Below are 18,701 nucleotides of genomic sequence, written 5' to 3' on the forward strand. Positions count from 1 at the left end.
GAATTTCCAGATTTTCAACATGATTTTTTTATATATATATTTAATCCAAGTAATACTAATAATTTATATTTGTTTGTTGTATTTTTTTTTATTTCAGATGTCATTGAAAAACATTGTAATATTATGTGATGGATTGTGGAAAAATAATGAAGACTCAAGGAAATGAATTTCAAATGGCTCACGATCAAGATCAAGTTTGGTACAAATTAACCTAACTTTTGAGGAGTTAGTTGAACATATTTACGAAGTTATAGAAATTGATTACAACCTCTTCGATATAGAATTTACTTACAAGATAACGCCAATGGTGGGAGTTGAAGCGATTGCAATAAAAAAAACAGTAGAGGCGTTGTTAGTTTCTTTACATGGCAAGAGCGTGATTTGGTTCCATTATGTGTGGGTTTGATAAAGTAAATGGAAAATGTACTCACTAAAGAAAAACTTTTTACTAATATTGATTCTACTACAAAGGTTGATTCTATTGCAGGCATTTCTAGTGATGATGATTTTGATGATGCTGGTTGAAATGATGATAATGATGTTGCTTTAGATGATGATGACGATGACGATGACGATGACGATGACGATGACGATGACAATGACAACGACGATGATGACGACGACGACGAGGATGTTGACAAAGACACTATTAACGAAGAGGGGAAAAGAAACAATATTGATGATGGTCTTGTTGAGGTAAATTTGAATGTCCCATATCATGAAAATATAATTTTTGATGATTACTTTGGTGGTGCATACATATATTGGTTGTTGATCATGTGATTGACAGTGCAGCGAAAGCATGGGATAATATTTCAATGAAATAATAACAATTATTAAAGCATAAGAATAAATCACTCCAGGAACCATAACTAGAATGAGATATTTCTCATGTGCATGAATCTGTAAAATAAAAATACAAATATCTTTTTAGATGTAGAACACGTGTAGATCAAATAGTGTCTTAGCCACCTAACCCACCATCTTCCATACTATAGCTCACACAAAGAGAAGGAGACAAGTGGATGTCTATGCTATTTGGTAGGATGCGCAAGAACACACTTTTGAATCTCAACACATGAGAGAGTGTTCTTCTCATTATACAGAGAGAACAAATTTCTCCATTTTTCTCTCTTGGAAAAAAAATGTGAAATTCATCTAATGTATCTTTCTCATGATGTTATGTTATATTAATATAACAATCAAAAGAAGACCTAGCTCTAATCACTTTGGGCCTCTGCGTGGGCCACAATCCATTTGGATTGTGGTTGGCGCCAACTACAGGGCTTTGGGCCCTGTGGTATTTTATCTCTATAAAATACTATTTGCTGGGCCTTTATCATATTATTTTAAGTAGTATACAATTATACTACAAAATTAAATATGATTAAATTAATTTTAATAAAAATTAATTTCACAAAATTATTAATATAATTTTATTTTCCATTAAATATTATTTCATAAATAATATTTTAAATATTATTTCACAAATAATATTAATTTGTGAGATTAAAAATAATACTTTTTTTTATTTTTAATTATTTCCTTTTAATACCAAAATCCTTCCTCTGTGTTATCGAGCTAGTACGAGGACAGTATGAACCCACAGTTCTAAGCTCCAATAATTTAATTAATTTTACTAACTCATAGTTCCATTAATTAATATATTAACTACGAATTATTCCACTAGAAATTCATAGTTGAACTCTCAAAACTACAATCTTATATTACTAGAAGCTATAACTGCAAGACCATCAATTGATTTAGTCATTGCATGAGTTATGACCCTCTGCTAGTTGTTCATAATTAAAGCTAGGTCTTGATGTCCATTAACCTCCTTAATTATATTTTTATCAATTAGTTCCATTGATCCTCTAATGAACATTATTCTATAAATTTAATTATAGAATTAAATTTATGTTCTCGAACAGAAATTGAGCGCTTTATGTTCAAGCCCTGAAACAACACTAAAAGGAATAACTAATCTGCTTTCATTTAAGTAAGGAGGATATTCCATATCTATGAAGTATGTTCCTAGCCACTTGTAGTTCTATAACTCCAAAATATCAAGAATTCGGTCGTAGGAATATTGAACCTTACCCGATAACTCAAAAGTCATAAAAGCACAAATAGGAGTTCATTACTCACTTTAGGATTGAGGTCAAGTCTCAAACGACCATCGATTGATGAATGTTGAACTTCTATATTTTAATGGAGATTATCATAAGTTCTTTCTTTCATCGTGTCCCAGTCCAATACAATCTATATTGTATACGGTACCTCTATCTCTTTGTGTCGCTACACTTAACAATCTGGATAAATTGTTCTGTCTTAAACAGAAGATAGACAGTACTCATAATCTTTATTAAATAAAGCTCCCACTTTATTTAGCGATTATAGATAATTTTTATATTATTATCTTGAATTAAATCCTCTTGTATATATATATATATCATTATACATATACTTAATTCAAGACCACATCAATAATATTGGATATTCATGATAAATGACATGTATAATTAAATACAAATATGAGTGCAAAATATTAACGTTATTTAATTAACATTAATTGTTCATATAGAAATACGATTTAAGGGCACAAATCCCAAGAACATATATAATGTTCCTGATGCTAGTTATGCACCTCACACTCTTGAAGATTACCATGGTTCACTTCCTCATGTATGCCCTAGTGATCATTGTAATGGAACAAACCATGTTAGTAGTATACCAACCTCAAATGCAAAAAGTATTGTTGAAGAGGTTTTTTGTGTTGGTCAATATTTTTTGTATAAGAAAGAGATGAAGATGAAAGTACACATGCTTGCTATACGACAAAACTTTGAATTTAAAGTGAAAAAGTCAAACATGAAATTATTGGTGTTGGTTTGAGTTGACCCAAATTATAAGAGTTTTTTCTACAACTAGGGTTTGCATCATTCTATCCTAATATTTTATTGGACTTTGTCAAAGATAATTATGTGTAGATTCTTATTATTGTGGTGGTGTAATCTCACTATCTCCCAACAAAATCCTGGTATGTACACTAGATTACTTGTTGATGAAGAACAAAAATTCAAATACTTATTTTTTTCCTTAGGGTGTATCCATTAGAGGTTTTCGTTATATGAGAAAAGTTATCTTTATTGATGGCACTCATTTGAAAAACAATTTTGGATGTACTTTACTCATTGCAATTGCACAGGATGAAAATTTTCAAATTTATCCTCTTGCTTTTGTTATTCTTGATTATGAGAATGATGCATCTTGAAATTGGTTTTTTAAAATGCTTACGAGATCACATGTCTGATACTACTGATTTAGTGTTTATATTTGATAGACATAAAAGTATTATAAAGGCAGTTCGAAATGTATATAAAAATGCAGGCCATGGAGCTTTTATGTGGCATCTTGAACATAATATCAAGAAAAAATTTTGTGGTAAAAGTTTGAAAAATATGTTTGAGAAGATGGAAAAAGTGTACAGAGTTTCAGAGTTCATAAACTTATTTGCTGAGATTTCTATATATATAAAAAACAAGTTTCATAGCGAACCTAAAGAAGGCAAAATTTGAAAGTTGGTCCAAATGTCATGTCCATGGTAATCGATATTAGGAAAGTTGTCATAATATATAGACTAGTGGTTGAAATATACATACAAGTTGTTGAAATACCAAACGAAGATAAATTTAACAATATAAAGTTTTGATATAAAGTATTCATTACGATCTAATACTATGGATTGATATAATTAAAGCAATTGATCATCTTATTATTAAGGTTGATTAGGATATCTACCACTCAATCATCTTAGTAGTTTGAGAATGATATCTACAACTCGACCCTTAATCACCATGTGATCCTAATTAACAAAGTTTTGCTTAGAAAATATTAATTAGGATCCAATAATTATGATATGCATCTTTATATAGCATTTTTGGATTTTTTATTTTTTGGACATTTTCACACTTTTAGACAAGTTGTCAAAATATATAAACATGCAGTCTTAAGTTTCAGATAGGTAGTTGAAATTTCAAACAGCCTGTCGAAATTACGTGACATGTAGTTGAAATTTCAGGCAGCCTGTTGAAATTACAAGACAAATAATCTAATTTTCATGGAGTCGAAATTCCAGACAGCCTATTGAAATTACGAGATTGGTAGTCAAAATTTTAGATTACTTGTCAAAATTAGGAGACAAGCAATTGAAATTTAAGATTGCCTGTCAAGATTAATAGACAACCCATCGATGTTATTAGACAACCTGTCGAATTCTCAAACAACAAATCTAAATATCACACTCCTAGTTGAAATTGATACAGAACCTATCAAAATTATTAGATAACCTATCGAAATTAGCAGAGAAGTTGTACAAATTAACCATTACTTGAAAGTCTAGTCATATTAGTTTGAAACATAAAAGATGACTAATAGATATCCAATACATAAAAATACATCATATGGATCCCAGTCCTTATTGTATATTTCACATGCCATTTTTTTTTCTTCAAAAGAAGGCAATCTTGTTATTGTGAACAAAATTCATGTTTAGCCCGCACATATCAAACTCGATATGCTCGATAACAAATATTGCGCAATCTCCACTGCAAAAAGAATTTATTATTAGATAAGTCCTCCAAAATTAATCAAAGCATAAATAGACAAGTTCAAGTACTTGGATTGGTCTTGAGGAATGTCAAATATCCTTCAACATGTAAATGGCTTAGTCATTTTGTGAAGACGACTCATAAACTTACCACTTTGATGAAGCAAGTTTCTTATCATGCACCGAAATGGCTCCATGTGTTTGACCAATTTCTTTTCAGCCGTGAGGTTTATATTACTATCAAAAACTACAATATCCTTCTTCTCTAACTTAACTTCCAAGGAACCAAGTGTTTTCCAATCATTTTCTTAATCTTCAATCATTCTATTCTATTTAAATATCCATAAACTTACATACCAATAGACTGAGCTTTATTTTAGTTGTTTCTTCTACTGCTTGTATTGGAGGAGAGGATGATTTCACATTTGCTTCTTCTAGTGCTTGTCTTGGGGGAGATGGTGATTGTTGTACCTTAAAAATAAGCGCGGATTCAATCATTCAGCTAGGGGTACAACTGTCAGAAATACACATGGAAAAAGTAGGCAAGTAGAAAATCTAGCTAACGTTGATGTGAGTAGCTTGAGCTAGGACTTGGCAGATCGCCTCGCAGGACAATAATCCAGTTCGAGACATGTAATGGAAAGATTGCCTTCAGGATTCCCTGAACTTAATCCGAACTAAATTTCAAACACTCTTCGATCACCAGCTCGAGGAAGATGTTCAACTTGTGGAAACCTGGTCATGACGCACAGTGAAGGATCCCGAAAGACTTGGAGGCTCTTTATACGCTCATTAATGCCTAGGGTGTATTATACATTTATTGCTCGAGATAAAGGGAGTAATTTCCATAGGCAATTATATATCTATATAAATGGGAATTATCTTGGTTGATTGTTTACCATATTTATGCACATGGCCACCCAAACCTGTCCCAAAATGTCCATTATAAATATCAGGGATAATGGATAGGAAAATGGACCGCTTTTTGTAATTCAGAAACTCTGCAGAAATTATGAGAGAATAATAATATTGTCTCGTGGACTAGGTGAATTTTAACCACTGAACCACATAAAATTATGAATGTGAGAAGTTGTTCATATAGTTCATTACAGTTTAGAAAAGAGCACTAATATCTTTCTTTGTGGATTTCTTAATCTACTGTTAGTGAAAAACCGCGTCAACAGTTTGGTGCTTTCGTTGAGAGTTCATTAGTGCTCAATCCTTTACAAGTTTCATTCAAATTTCATCATGGTGGTTACTCGATCAATGCACGACAACGAAATGGAGCACCCTGGTGGGCAAGAGGCGAATCATATGACCGTTCCCACTGAAAAAGGCCCAGACGTTCAGCAACGTCTTGGAAAGCAACAAGTGGGCCAAGACGATGTTGGGAGTTCAGCGTCACTCCCACCAAATCCTGATCCAGGACATTTAAAAACCATTGAGATGGAGAATGCCCAGTTAAGGAGCCATCTTTCTCGGGCTAATAGGCAGATCGAGGGGGTCCTGGCTCGGTTACCCCCTCTTGCAACCGATGCTAATGTCAGAAAGAGGCAAAGTGGTCCCCTAGGTCCCACAGGAAAATCGACCCAATCTCAGTTGTTATGTTTGAACCACAACTCCGATCTCTTTACCTTTAGAGAAAAATAAGCGGAGTGCTTAGCCTGCTAATCATCACAGGAACCATCATCCCCATGTTAGTCAATCGGTCAGAACTGTAACCCCAGTTCCGTGCCTTCCACACAGATTCCAAGGAATGTTCACAGCAACCCAACAAGGCGAGCTAGGACAAATTCACGGAGACAAAATGCCCCAGTGAATCGACCTACGCTGCGATCAGAACCACAGACACAAAGGACTCGGGAGATCAAGGTAGAATCGAGATGGGCTAGTTTAGTTCGACTTGATGGGACGAGGATAGCCTCGCCAATAAGACACCGCCATCACCGGTTATACATCCAATACCACCACGCCCACAGAGGAACGCTCCAGTTCATGGGAATAGAAGGAGAAATTCTCCCCTGTCAGTGGACACCTACGTCCCACGAGCTCGCGCTGATAATCCAGGTCCTCGATCTCAGCCGCAGGTCGTAAGTTTCACTAATGGAAGTTACTGGATGGGGAGGCAGAATGGAGGCAGGTTTTAAAGCGACCTAAGTAATCATCTAATTTCCACACAAATTCCTTGTTCCAATTCACATCCTGGCCTGTGTGACCATTATGAGTTATACTCAACATGGGGGAGGTACGTCTATCCACTACACCAAATACCCCTTTTCATAACATATGCATATAATACTATTGAAAAATTATCATGATACATCAAATAATAAAACAATAGGTGGCAAAGAAAAAATAATTGGCAATACAAAAATTTTGGAGCCCGCGTATTCCTTGTAAAGTTATCTTCTACCTTTTACTTTTTTATTTTCCTCTACTTTTTTATTTCTAAACCTCTAAACAATTTTCTATCGCCTACGATCATCAACTGTGTTTCCACGGCAAAAATATCTTGTTCGACTCCTACGATCTTCGACGGTGTTTCCAATCGCCTACTATGTCTCCAAAGTCAGCCCACTGCTCTATCAGGAATGGTCGGCTCTTCAGCGTTTCCAGTCGTTTGGCTCCATCTTCGGCGTTTCCGATCATGCACTCACACCTCTCGGCTTCTCCTCATCAGTCCCTGAACACTTTAAGGTTCAAGAACTGTGGTTTTGGTGCTTTAATTTCAGGGTATTGTTCTTTTTGTGTGTATGGTGCTGTTCACTAGATCTGTATTTGCTCTTGGTGGAATTGTCTCAGCAAAGCCCTTAGATGATTTGTCATACAAGGGGTTGACTGGTGAGCAAAAAGGCTTTAGCTCTTCGTATGCATCATCTGTTTATATTGGCTAGGATATGGCTTTCGCAGTTGCTTTGGTGGTTACCGGGGTACTGCCAATTATTTTATGGTTTGCAACATACAGACTTTCCTCGTCTTCTGCAATGTGTGTTGGAATATTCACAGGTAAATATATAATTTGACATCATATCAATTCTTTATATGTAGAATGGTGTTTAATGGTACATGCAGTTCTCTTGTCTGGAGTTTTCGTCATTTGTTTCTATGTTTTCTGCTTTAGCAGTAGCAATTGAATATTACTGTTTATTAGTTCATATCATTTGCTAACATTTTTTATTTTTGGAGTTGCTTGTTTTTTCCCCCTTTTTGTAAGTTTTGATTGCATTTATTTATTTTTGTATAAATCTTTGTACTTTTGTTTTAGTTAATGTTATCTCCAAATTAGAGATAGGATCTGTGTGGCTTAAGATCTAATTGTTGTGTGTGTGTGTGTGATTAGTCCAAGTGGTTGGGTGGGTAAGTGTGAGCAATGCAGGGTTCAAGTCCTCATAAATGTATCTTATTAAAATGGTTGGATATTCATTTTGTTATTGGGCTAAGATTTTCTTGGAACTTTGTTTCTTATCTTCTTTCCTAAATTTTTAATGGTTGTTTAGGGCTTCACATCTTGGTCTGCTATACCTTGGCTCACTTGTAGTACTTCTGGAATATTCCATCTTATATGGTCTGACTGCGAAGGAAACACGTTGGCTTGGTGCTACCACATCATCTTCTGTTATTATTCTTGGTTTGTTGGATTGCTTTCACTTTTTATCTAGTATTTTTACTTTTCATAACACTAATATTAAGAGTTAGAAAAAAGTGAGGATGTTCTTAGAGTCATACACAAATTCTTACATATATGCTTAATTTGTCAGATTGGAACATGGGAGCATGCTTGTATGGTTTCCATCTTCTTCAAAGTCGTGTTGTAGCACTATTTGTTGCTGGCACTTCATGGGTTTTTCTCATTTGCTTTGGAGTCCATTACTGGTTTGTAATTGCCTGTTAGATTTTTCCAAATAAATGCTCTCTTGGTTTTGGTTTACTTTTTGTAAGTTGTTTTTGATTTTCTTTCTTGCTAGGTACTTGGGGCATTGCATTAGCTATGCAGTTGTAGCTTCTGTGCTATTGGGGGCTGCTATTTCTCGACACTTTTTAGTTTCAAACCCATTAGCTGCAAGGAGAGATGCCTTACAGAGCACTGTTATTCACCTTCGAGAGGGGTTTCGTAGGAAGGAACAGAACCATTCATCAAGCTCATCTGAAGGTTGTGGCTCTAGCATGAAACACAGTAGTAATGTCGAAGCTGGTCCTCTTGGTAATGTTATTGAAGCTAGCAACAGGACTACAACACAAGATGCTAACCACTAGAATGTTCTATGTCGAACTGCAAGTTCCCGTGAAGGCATTAATAGCGAGAAGAGCATAGATAGTGGAAGGCTAAGTTTAGCATTGCGCAGTAGTTCTTGTCATTCGGTAATTCAAGAAGCAGAAGTAGTAACATATTCCGCTAAAAAAAACTTTGATCACAATAATTCCTTGGTGGTTTGTTCCAGTAGTGGTCTTGAAAGCCAAGGCTGTGAATCTAGCACTTCTAATTCCGCAAACCAACAAACTTTAGATTTAATTTTAGCTATGGCTTTGCAAGAAAGGTTGAATGACCCTAGGATTACATCTATGTTGAAGTGAAGAGCAAGACAAGGTGATCGTGAACTGGCTAACCTACTGCAGGATAAGGGTTTGGATCCTAACTTTGTTATGATGCTGAAGGAGAAGAGCTTGGATCCAACTATTCTTGCTTTACTTCAGAGGAGTAGTTTGGACGCTGATAGAGATCATCGTGACAATACTGATATCACAATTGTTGATTCCAATAGTGTTGAGAATGCATTACCAAATCAAATTTCTCTGTCAGAAGAGCTGAGGCTTCACGGGCTTGAAAAATGGCTTCAGTTATCTTGGCTTGTTTTGCACCATGTAGCAGGAACTCCAGAGCGAGCATGGGTTCTGTTTAGTTATGTGTTTGTCCCAAAAACGGTATTTGTGGCAATTTTCCACCCAAAGATGATCCAAATAATAAGTGCCACCCACCAACAGGTAAGTAATTTCTATTTCTGTTAATGGTTGTTTATGAGGTGGAAATGACATTGGTGGATTTATGCGTACTTCAGTCATATAGGATAAGCAGATTTAAATATGATCTCAGTCTATCATGTGTGCTCATCTACATAATTTGTTGTATGTAGTTTGAATTTGGGATTGCAGTTCTGCTGCTGTCTCTCATTGTTTGTTCAATAATGACTTTTCTACGTTCACTTCAAGCAGAAGAAATGGCTATGACCTCAAAATCCCGCAAGGTATGCTTCTCTTCTAGGCTTGAATTTGCTAAATGAATATCCATTTTGGGCCTTTAATTTGCAACAAACATAACTATGCACGCAGACAACACAAAGTTACTCCAATAAGTTAGCAAAATAAAAACCCTTAATATTTCAAAAGTTGGTTCCGAGTTGAAAATAATTGCACGGCCCAAAAGAAATGAACAATTAAGTATATAAATCAGAAGTGAATGATATAAGTTTGATTAAATCAAATTTAATACACAACCAAAGAAAATGCCTAGAAAATTTTGTTGGACACTTCTTTTTTTTTTTTAAAAGAGTTGGGCACTTATTTTTAGTAGGTTCCTGTATGTATAATTTTTTTAATATATAATCATTAGTTTTTAATAAAAATGAAAATAGTATTAATGAGTAGTGATAATAATACAAATAAATAATTGTGGAAAAGGATATCAGACTATAATTAAATAAAAATAAAATTACAAAAAAAAAGCTCATATCCTTCACAAAGTCTTTTACATCAATTAGCCAAAGAGACAGTCTAAATTTAATTTTGGCATAAACAGTCCACATTGTCTTCAACATCTTAAAATTTTCTTTTATTTCTTTCTGGTCATTAACCATATAGACTAGCATAAAGCCCTCATAGCTATGTTCCACAGAGTTTGACTCTTCTTATTGAAAGGAAACTCTAATCCCATTCCCATGAGCTTGGTGCAACATTCTTGCAGAGCTCACACTAGTTCAAATTCTCTCAAAACTTTGTTCCATAAATTAAGAAAAAAAATGCATATTATCCATTACTACTCACCACCCAATCAGCTTGGGTTTTCTCCTTTAAAGCAAATCATGAATGTTTAGACACCCCAATGATAACAATCAAACAAACTTACTTTTGGTGGAGCTTAAGTTTTCCACAATCTTCGTTGGGGGACAATCGTGAATGGATTCCCCAACTTTAGTAGCTTTATGAAGAGTTATTCATATTGTATTTGGACTTTCTTTTTATTTCGGTTTTGTGATGTTTTGGTTTTTGTAATCATGGTATTCCTCCGCCACAAGTGAGGTTATTAATAAACTGTGAGAGTATACCGCTCATGTACATGTGGTCTTCCTCTCTTTTTCAAAAAAAATATTCACATGGAAAATAAAAGTGAAAGAATAACATGAAGATAACTATATTTTTCTGAATTTTTATACTAACTTGCATTCATTTCTACCATTTCTTTTTTCTTCTCTTTGTGTACTGGTTCCTCGTCTACAACGTTCAAATCGTTCTTCCGCATTGTATATAAATTTTCCATTCATTTCAAATTGTTTGGCTACAACACCTGGGGTGGTCGTGTCTTCTTATTGTTTATTCTATTTATGCACTCAAAATTTTCTATTCGTTCAATTTTCTGTGTAGAAATATTGACTTCCATAATCGTTTAGTTGACTGTGCTTTTTGTTATGCACTCCAAAAATTCAGTGTTTCTACAGTATGGCTTTCTTGCTTGGCTGCTTAGCACCTGTGTTGGATTGCTGCTTTCTTTTTTGAGGTATGTACCCTTCACTTATCATTAAATTTTACTTTATACCGAGGTCACCTTTTTTTTGTTGCTTAATGTATTAAGGTCACTTAAATGGGTAAATTATGTGGACTATTCTCCTATTTAAACCAGTAGAATATGTATTTTTGATTGTTCATTTTCATTTAATAAGTAAAATTTACCTTTCAAAATTCCTAAAGAGCAAAGAAATTCTGCTCATCTATTTTTGCATTTTAAAGTGGATTCGATATTTTTTTTAAGTGAGAAAGTAGGATTATGTGGAATGCAGGGTTCAGTTATAGTTGAGGTGATTTGGCTAGAGAGAAGCAAGAGAATTTTCGAAGATCCTTGTGAAGAAGAGTCTTACTTAGGGATAGAGTTAGATACTCTAGTTGGGTGCACCTGGCCCAAGCTGCATGGATGATGCTTCAGATCTCTGTTTGTATAGTCTTTAGGGATAGTGGGGAGATTTTGTTATTGTTGTGCTTTGTTTACACTGCCTGTGGACACATATTGTTTACTAGTTTCGTTGCTTTATATTTTAATTTTTATGGATAAACTGGTTACTTAAAAGAGAAAGGTTTGTTAAGTTGTGTTTCAGTATTCATTAACTAATATAACTCATAGACATGAATGTTGAAATTCTAAATTAAATTTTATATTGTGCCTTTTCTTCCTATTCCTATCATCGTTGTATTTATTTACTCTCTCATGAACTGGTGTCGAAAGTGGAGAGGAATATTGAGTGTGAGTGTAGTTTTTGACATTGTACAAGGATTTTCAATGTGATTTTCCAATATGTAGTTGAACGTCTCAAATTTTTTTTCCTTTTGAGGCTAGCTAAAGCTGTTGGGTGTGTGAGTGGTCTGGAGTTCAAGTCCTTGTAAATGTATTTTGTAAAAAAATATTTGGTCCATTTTAGTGTGTGACATCACAATGATAATGGCTTACTTACCTGTTATTGAACAAACACCTATGTCCTTGTTTGGCAGCAAATCATCAGTTCTTCTTGGATTATCTTTGACCGTTCCTCTCATGGTGGCATGCCTTTCTGTTTCTTTTCCTATATGTATCCATAATGGCTACCAGCTTTGGTTTCCCCGATTACGATGTGCCAATCCTGAAGGAAACCCTCAATCCCCTAGAACAAAAGAGGTGAGTATTTCATATTCCCACTTCCATGTTTCAATTGAGTTTTAAGCATGTGTATATGAAAATCCGAAAAGAGTGTTTACTTCTTCATAAAGTGTCATCTTTTCTTTTGTTTCTTAATCAAATTTGTGTTTGGTATCCAACTTTTCTTGTAATGGTAAATGCATTTTTGTCTCTATCAGGGTACTGTTCTTTTTGTGTGTATGGTGCTGTTCACTGGATCTGTATTTGCTCTTGGTTGAATTGTCTCAGCAAAGCCTTTAGATGATTTATCATACAAGGGATTGACTGGTGAGTAGAAAGTCTTTAGCTCTCCGTATGCATCATCTGTTTATATTGGCTGGGCTATGGCTTCCGCAGTTGCTTTGGTGGTTATCGGTGTACTACCAATTGCTTCGTGGTTCGCAACATCAGATTTTCCTTGTCTTCTGTAGTGTGTGTTGGAATATTCGCAGGTAAATATATAATTTGATAACATATCGATTCATTTCCTTTAAAATAAAACATGCTATAAGCCAAGTTCTTGCGGTTTTTATATATATTTATTTTTAATTGCATTTTTGAAGTATGCTATTAACTTTCGGTTTCGTTGTAGTTGTACTTGTGGCATTTTCTGGTGTATCCTATTTGGAGGTTATAAATTCTAGATATGATGAAGTTCCAACAAAGGTTGATTTCCTTGCTGTTTTGCTTCCTTTGATCTGCATTCCAGCTCCACTATCTCTTTCTTGTGGATTTTACAAATGGTTAGCAAACTTGTTCTGCTTTTTGTATCTGTAGTTTTCAGTTAAATTTTGCTGCTTTTAGACATTTGACATTATGAAAATAATTATTTTTCCATGGAAACTATTTTAATCTGCTTTTAGGAAAGATGATAATTGGGTTCATTTTTTATTTCTTTTTGCTCCCCTTTCTTTGTTTCTTTGTAGGTTCTTCTTTCACCACCTATTGTAGTTTACTCTCCTTGAGTTCTCCCTGTATATGTTTTTTGATTCTCATGCAGATTGTGGAAAGAATGTTAGGTTAGTCTTGATGATAGCCAATGTAATTGTTGTCTTACTGATTGATCATATCACCATAGACAACACATGCTGTGAAATTATTAGTTATTAATGTGTTCTCACTTGAATTCCTTTTTAGTGTTGTATTTCTAATGCTCTATGGGATTGCATTGGCAACCGAAGGCTGGGGTGTTGTTGCCAGTTTGAAAATTTATCCTCCATTTGCTAGTGCTGCAGTATCAGTGGTTACCCTTGTTGTTTCCTTTGGTTTTGCTGTGTCCCGTCCCTACTTGACTCTCAAGGTTTGTTCACATCATTCTCAATTTACAAAGCTCAATATTTCATCAAGTGGGATGTATTACCAGTTGTTCACCTTTATTAATAAAAAAATATATTATACAATTCAATAACTTTGTTAAAATAAATGTCATTTTATTTTATATTTTTAGATGATGGAAGATGTCGTTCACTTTCTCAGCAAGGAAACTGTTATTCAAGTTATTGCTAGATCTGCCACAAAGGTACGAATCCTATTGTGAGATACTCTAGCTTGCATGTTGAGGAAACTATTCTCTCGTGCTTGTGTGTGCATGCTTACTTTGCATTTTGTTGTGGTGCACATAACTTTAGTTCAAGGTCCTTAATTTTATAATTATGGTATTTTGGTGCTAATGTTTCCAAAGGATGGATAAGAGTGTCTTCATCAGTTAAGAATTGTATCTAATACCATTGTCAAGATCCATATCTTTCTTGTATTTTTCCTTTTACTTGCGTGAGATGGAATTTTGATATCGAATTACAGCATATATTCCGATGGCAGGAGAAATTTTCTTGATTCTGAATGCATCAGAATATATGTGAACATGTTGAGTTTTGACACTTGAATTCAAGTATTCAACTTTTGTGCAAGTAAATACGTGTATATATTTTTACTTACCTTTAAATGCTCATAAAAGGAGAATCATTCTTTTACGATGTATGAGACTATGCAGAGTCTTGTGCAAGTTTCTAAATACTCTTGTATGTACCAATTTGCAGTTACATAGGAGAGAAAGCGATGGAAGAGGAGCTATTAATGCAAAGACGTGAAGAGGAGGGTAGAGGTAAAGAAAGACGAAAGGCTATCTTGGAGAAGGAAGAACGTAAATGGAAGGAGATAGAAGCTTCTCTCATATCCTCTATTCCTAATGCTAGAAATAGGGAAGCAGTAGCCATGCCAGCTGCTGTTCGTGCTATAGGAGGTGATTCTATTCTGGATGATTCTTTTGCTCGAGAGAGAGCTTCTAGCATTGCTCGCAGGATACGTTCAACTCAGTTAGCTCATCGAGCCCTTCAGGTTTGTTTATTATTATTATCACTATACAAAAGTGTTTAAGCTGTGTAAGACACTTAAGACTCTGTAATAGTAAGTTATACATCAGCTTCTCTAGCATGCTATTGCTTAAATTTTCTTGTTTTAAATCAAACAAGGTGTGGTTGCATTAAAGATCATTATTTCTTTCTCGCATCCATATACTGTCCAATGGGGTTTGAATCTTAATTAGTCATCTCAATACTGACTTGAACAAATAAGCTCCAACATTTTTTTTGGCCCTAAGAGCATGATAATCTCCACTCTTACCTTTCATTTTTTATGTGGTATTTATGTTGCCTCCATCTAGGATAAGAATAGATAAGTGGACCCAATGATGTTTCTTCACTAGTGTGCAACTCTTTTTATTGTCTATTTGTTTATATCCCTTTTCTTTATATATATTTTTTGGCCACGTTAATGGTAATCACTAAAAGTTATTGTATTTATTGACAGACGGCTACTGCGGATGCTGTTTGTGTTCTTGATGATGAACCAACTATAAGTGGGAGACATTACAGTCTGATTGATCCCAGCATATGTCAACTATAAGTTAGTGTTGACCGCGTTTTTGGCCAACGACGTGAGAACGTCAAAAATGATAAAGCCTTCAAGAGAAATAAACGACACAGACGATTTTGAAAAGAAAGAAAATAACACACGTAATTTTTATAGTGGTTCAGCCCCAATATGTTGGTAATAGCCTAATCCACATAGAGTTGTGATTATAGATCTACACTCAAGATCAGATGAACCTGAGTCAACTGAGTTTCTTCAGTGTAGATTACAAGAATACAGGAATTCTCTCAAATACAAATACTTTCTCTCTCTAGAAAATTCAGATCAAAAGTTCCCAAAAGCCCAAAAAAAAGAATCCCATTTCTGATGCCATAAGCCTTGTATTTATAGGCTTAGGATCGTACAGATGATATCCCCCATCCTCGGGATATTTTATTATTCTCATTATATTTAAATCACAAGAATATTCAAAATGTAACAGTACACTAAATTTGTGGGATAAATGAGAGATTCCCGCGTATGCCAAGACCAATTCTTGTTGAAATCGTTTCTGGGAATCTTGACGTAGTCCTCCTTTATCTAGTCGACCCATATCTCGTTCAAGCTGGTCGAACATACCTTCATTGCGCAATCATGCACTTGACTGGGCAGACACGCACTTAGCTGGGCAGACATGCACTTAACTGGGCAGACAAGCACTTAGCTGGGCAAACATGCACTTAGCTGGGCAGACATGTCCTAAGCTGGTCGGACATGGTCATGTCCGATCGGCCAAGTTCATGCCTGGTCGGACAAAGTCATGCCTGGGCAGGCAAAGTCATGCCTGGGCAGACAAGGTCATGCCTGGGCAGACATGGTCATGACTGGTCGGACATGGTCATGACTGGGCAGACAAGGTCATGCCTGGGCAGACAATCATATGACTGGTAGGACAAGGTCATGCCTGGTCGGTCATGACACTTGACTGGCCAGTCAAAACAATTCATTGGTCTACCGGGTCACTCTTAAGCCAAATAGCTTTATCACAACTCTGAGGAGCCAATATATTTATTGATTATTAATGTGCCGTTTACGGACCATGCACTGCCACTTGTCACCTCTATTGCCACGTCATCGATCTCCAATTTTTGGGGATAACAGTTAGTTTTTCAATTGTTGTGATTATTCAATCCGAGTCTGGACCTGTTTGCCTTCTAGGCACTGAATTTCAGCAGAAAATTTGTTGGGAAATCCCTTACTGCAAGGGGTGAAACGCATTTTACTGATCACAAGTTCCCTACAAGTGATCTATCATTATTTGTAGATCCAGACAATCCCCCTCAAAAGTTACAGGTAAGTTTATGAAAAATATTCCTTTTCCTTTTTTGGTACTTTGAATCTATTTTCTTAATCTCTAATTTTTGTATTTGCTAGTAATCTAGGTTGTTTCTGATTGGATGAGGCCTGCTGATATAGCAAAGAAGAGCCAGCTTGATGCTCGACCATGCTTATTTAATGGGGTTGTCAATCCTTCTGATGTTTGTCAGGTCCAGATTGTTTTACAACTTGACACTAAAGTTTTTCTTTGCTTAACTTCTTCTATAATAGGTTTATTTGTGTTTGAAATAGGGTCGATTGGGTGATTGCTGGTTTCTGAGTGCTGTTGCTGTTTTAACAGAAGTTTCACAAATATCAGAAGTAATTATTACTCCAGAGTACAACGATGAAGGGATCTACACTGTTCGTTTCTGTATTCAGATATGAATTCTATGACCATAGGTACCTTTTGCAAGAAAAAAAGAGAGGAAAAGCCCTTGATTTTGTTGCAAACTTTCACTTGCAGAATGGAGCAGTATGTTATTCTATGAAAAGTTCTTGGATTGTAAAATTTTTTTGGCTTAAATTTTTTATTTGGTCAACTGGAAGTATTCTTAGTCAAGACAGTGGTAAAATATGTTGCAATTACTATATTGACTTTACACAAGGGCAAAATTATAAGCATTTATAAAGCAAAAAGTAGATGTTGTTCAAGTTTGGTAAACACTAATTGAATTTTGTTTGCGCAGATGATTGAACGAATAAATTGGATGGCTGATCGTTCAGAAAAAGCCCTACGTCAAAGTGGGGGAATCATAGTAAATTTACAGGTAATTTTTCTAATCATAACCAACTTTTTTTTTTTGAAACTGGGCATGTCCAAAATTTCTGTTTCTCTGAGAAAGTTTATTTTCCAAAAGTGTCTTATGAAATTGAATGGGAACCAACTCATTAGTTATTATTGCTTTCATGGTGCCTTGTCACTCGCTAACTATATGTTGTATATTAACTCAAATTGGATTGGGGCTAGACTAATTATTTTGATCTTGCCGATATTTGTTTTCAAAGTATGAACATTACTTAAAAAATCTATTATCAGGGGTTTTCCTAAAATATTTCGAACAATGCTTTGCAGGGTAGAGAGCATTGAAGAATATGCTCAGTCATATTTCAGCACAGGGGCACATACATGCTTCTAGCAACCTTCGGCACTATGTTGAGGTATGCATATGTTATGGTTGAGGTATATATTTTGTTTGGTTACATATTGTTTTTAAGTTGCTAAAATATTGTTTATTTTAGTTTTTTAGTAGCTGAATTTAAGATAGAATGAGCAGAAATGATGATGATTATGAAAATGATGAATTTTTTTGGACATTTGAGTTGGAATATATTTCTTTATGTTAAGTTTGAACCATAAATGAATATAGTTTATGATTTTAAGACTCGTAACAAGTAATTTCATGAATTTTATGGTTTTATTGTATCATTTAATTTTAATTTTGTATTAATCTTTTAGGTGTTGATTATATTTTTTAGGTTGTGGATCGAATTGGCGAGGAGCATTGCAATGTTAATTAACTTGATTATTAATTGCAAGAGGTACGGAAGTATGTTCTCTTAACTCTTTTATTAATATCATACAAATGTTAGAGGAGTTTGAATATCTTAAATATTCATTCGTAGAGAAGTAGGTTCTGAGATTAAACTTGTGTGCTATGGTGATAACGGAAGGTTGAAAACTTGTGTGTGTTAGAGAAGTAGGATCTGGAAATTTTGTTTGTGTGTTGCGGTGATATAAGGAAGAAAACTTATTGTGTGTTGTTTGAATTTTTTTACTTGGTATTGATAGATGGTTAGATAAGCTTTTATATGGGAAATGATGTCAGATTTTATCTAGAATTATGTATTATCTTCTTACAAATAAATTGTGTTTCCTTGAATTGGTTTGATTATATTGATAGATATCTCGCCTAGGGTGTGAGTAAGGGTAGTTTTCATGTCCCCTACCTTAGG

The 18,701-nt window shown here is 34.8% G+C and overlaps 1 pseudogene; it reads left to right on the forward strand.

Moving 5' to 3' along the window:
* Positions 1 to 414: 414 nt before the first annotated feature.
* On the forward strand, positions 415 to 17,181 carry LOC133821067 (calpain-type cysteine protease DEK1-like; annotated as a pseudogene).
* The last annotated feature ends 1,520 nt before the right edge of the window (positions 17,182 to 18,701 follow it).

The sequence above is a fragment of the Humulus lupulus genome, chromosome 1, assembly GCF_963169125.1.
Source record: "Humulus lupulus chromosome 1, drHumLupu1.1, whole genome shotgun sequence".
NCBI classification, from domain to species: domain Eukaryota; kingdom Viridiplantae; phylum Streptophyta; class Magnoliopsida; order Rosales; family Cannabaceae; genus Humulus; species Humulus lupulus.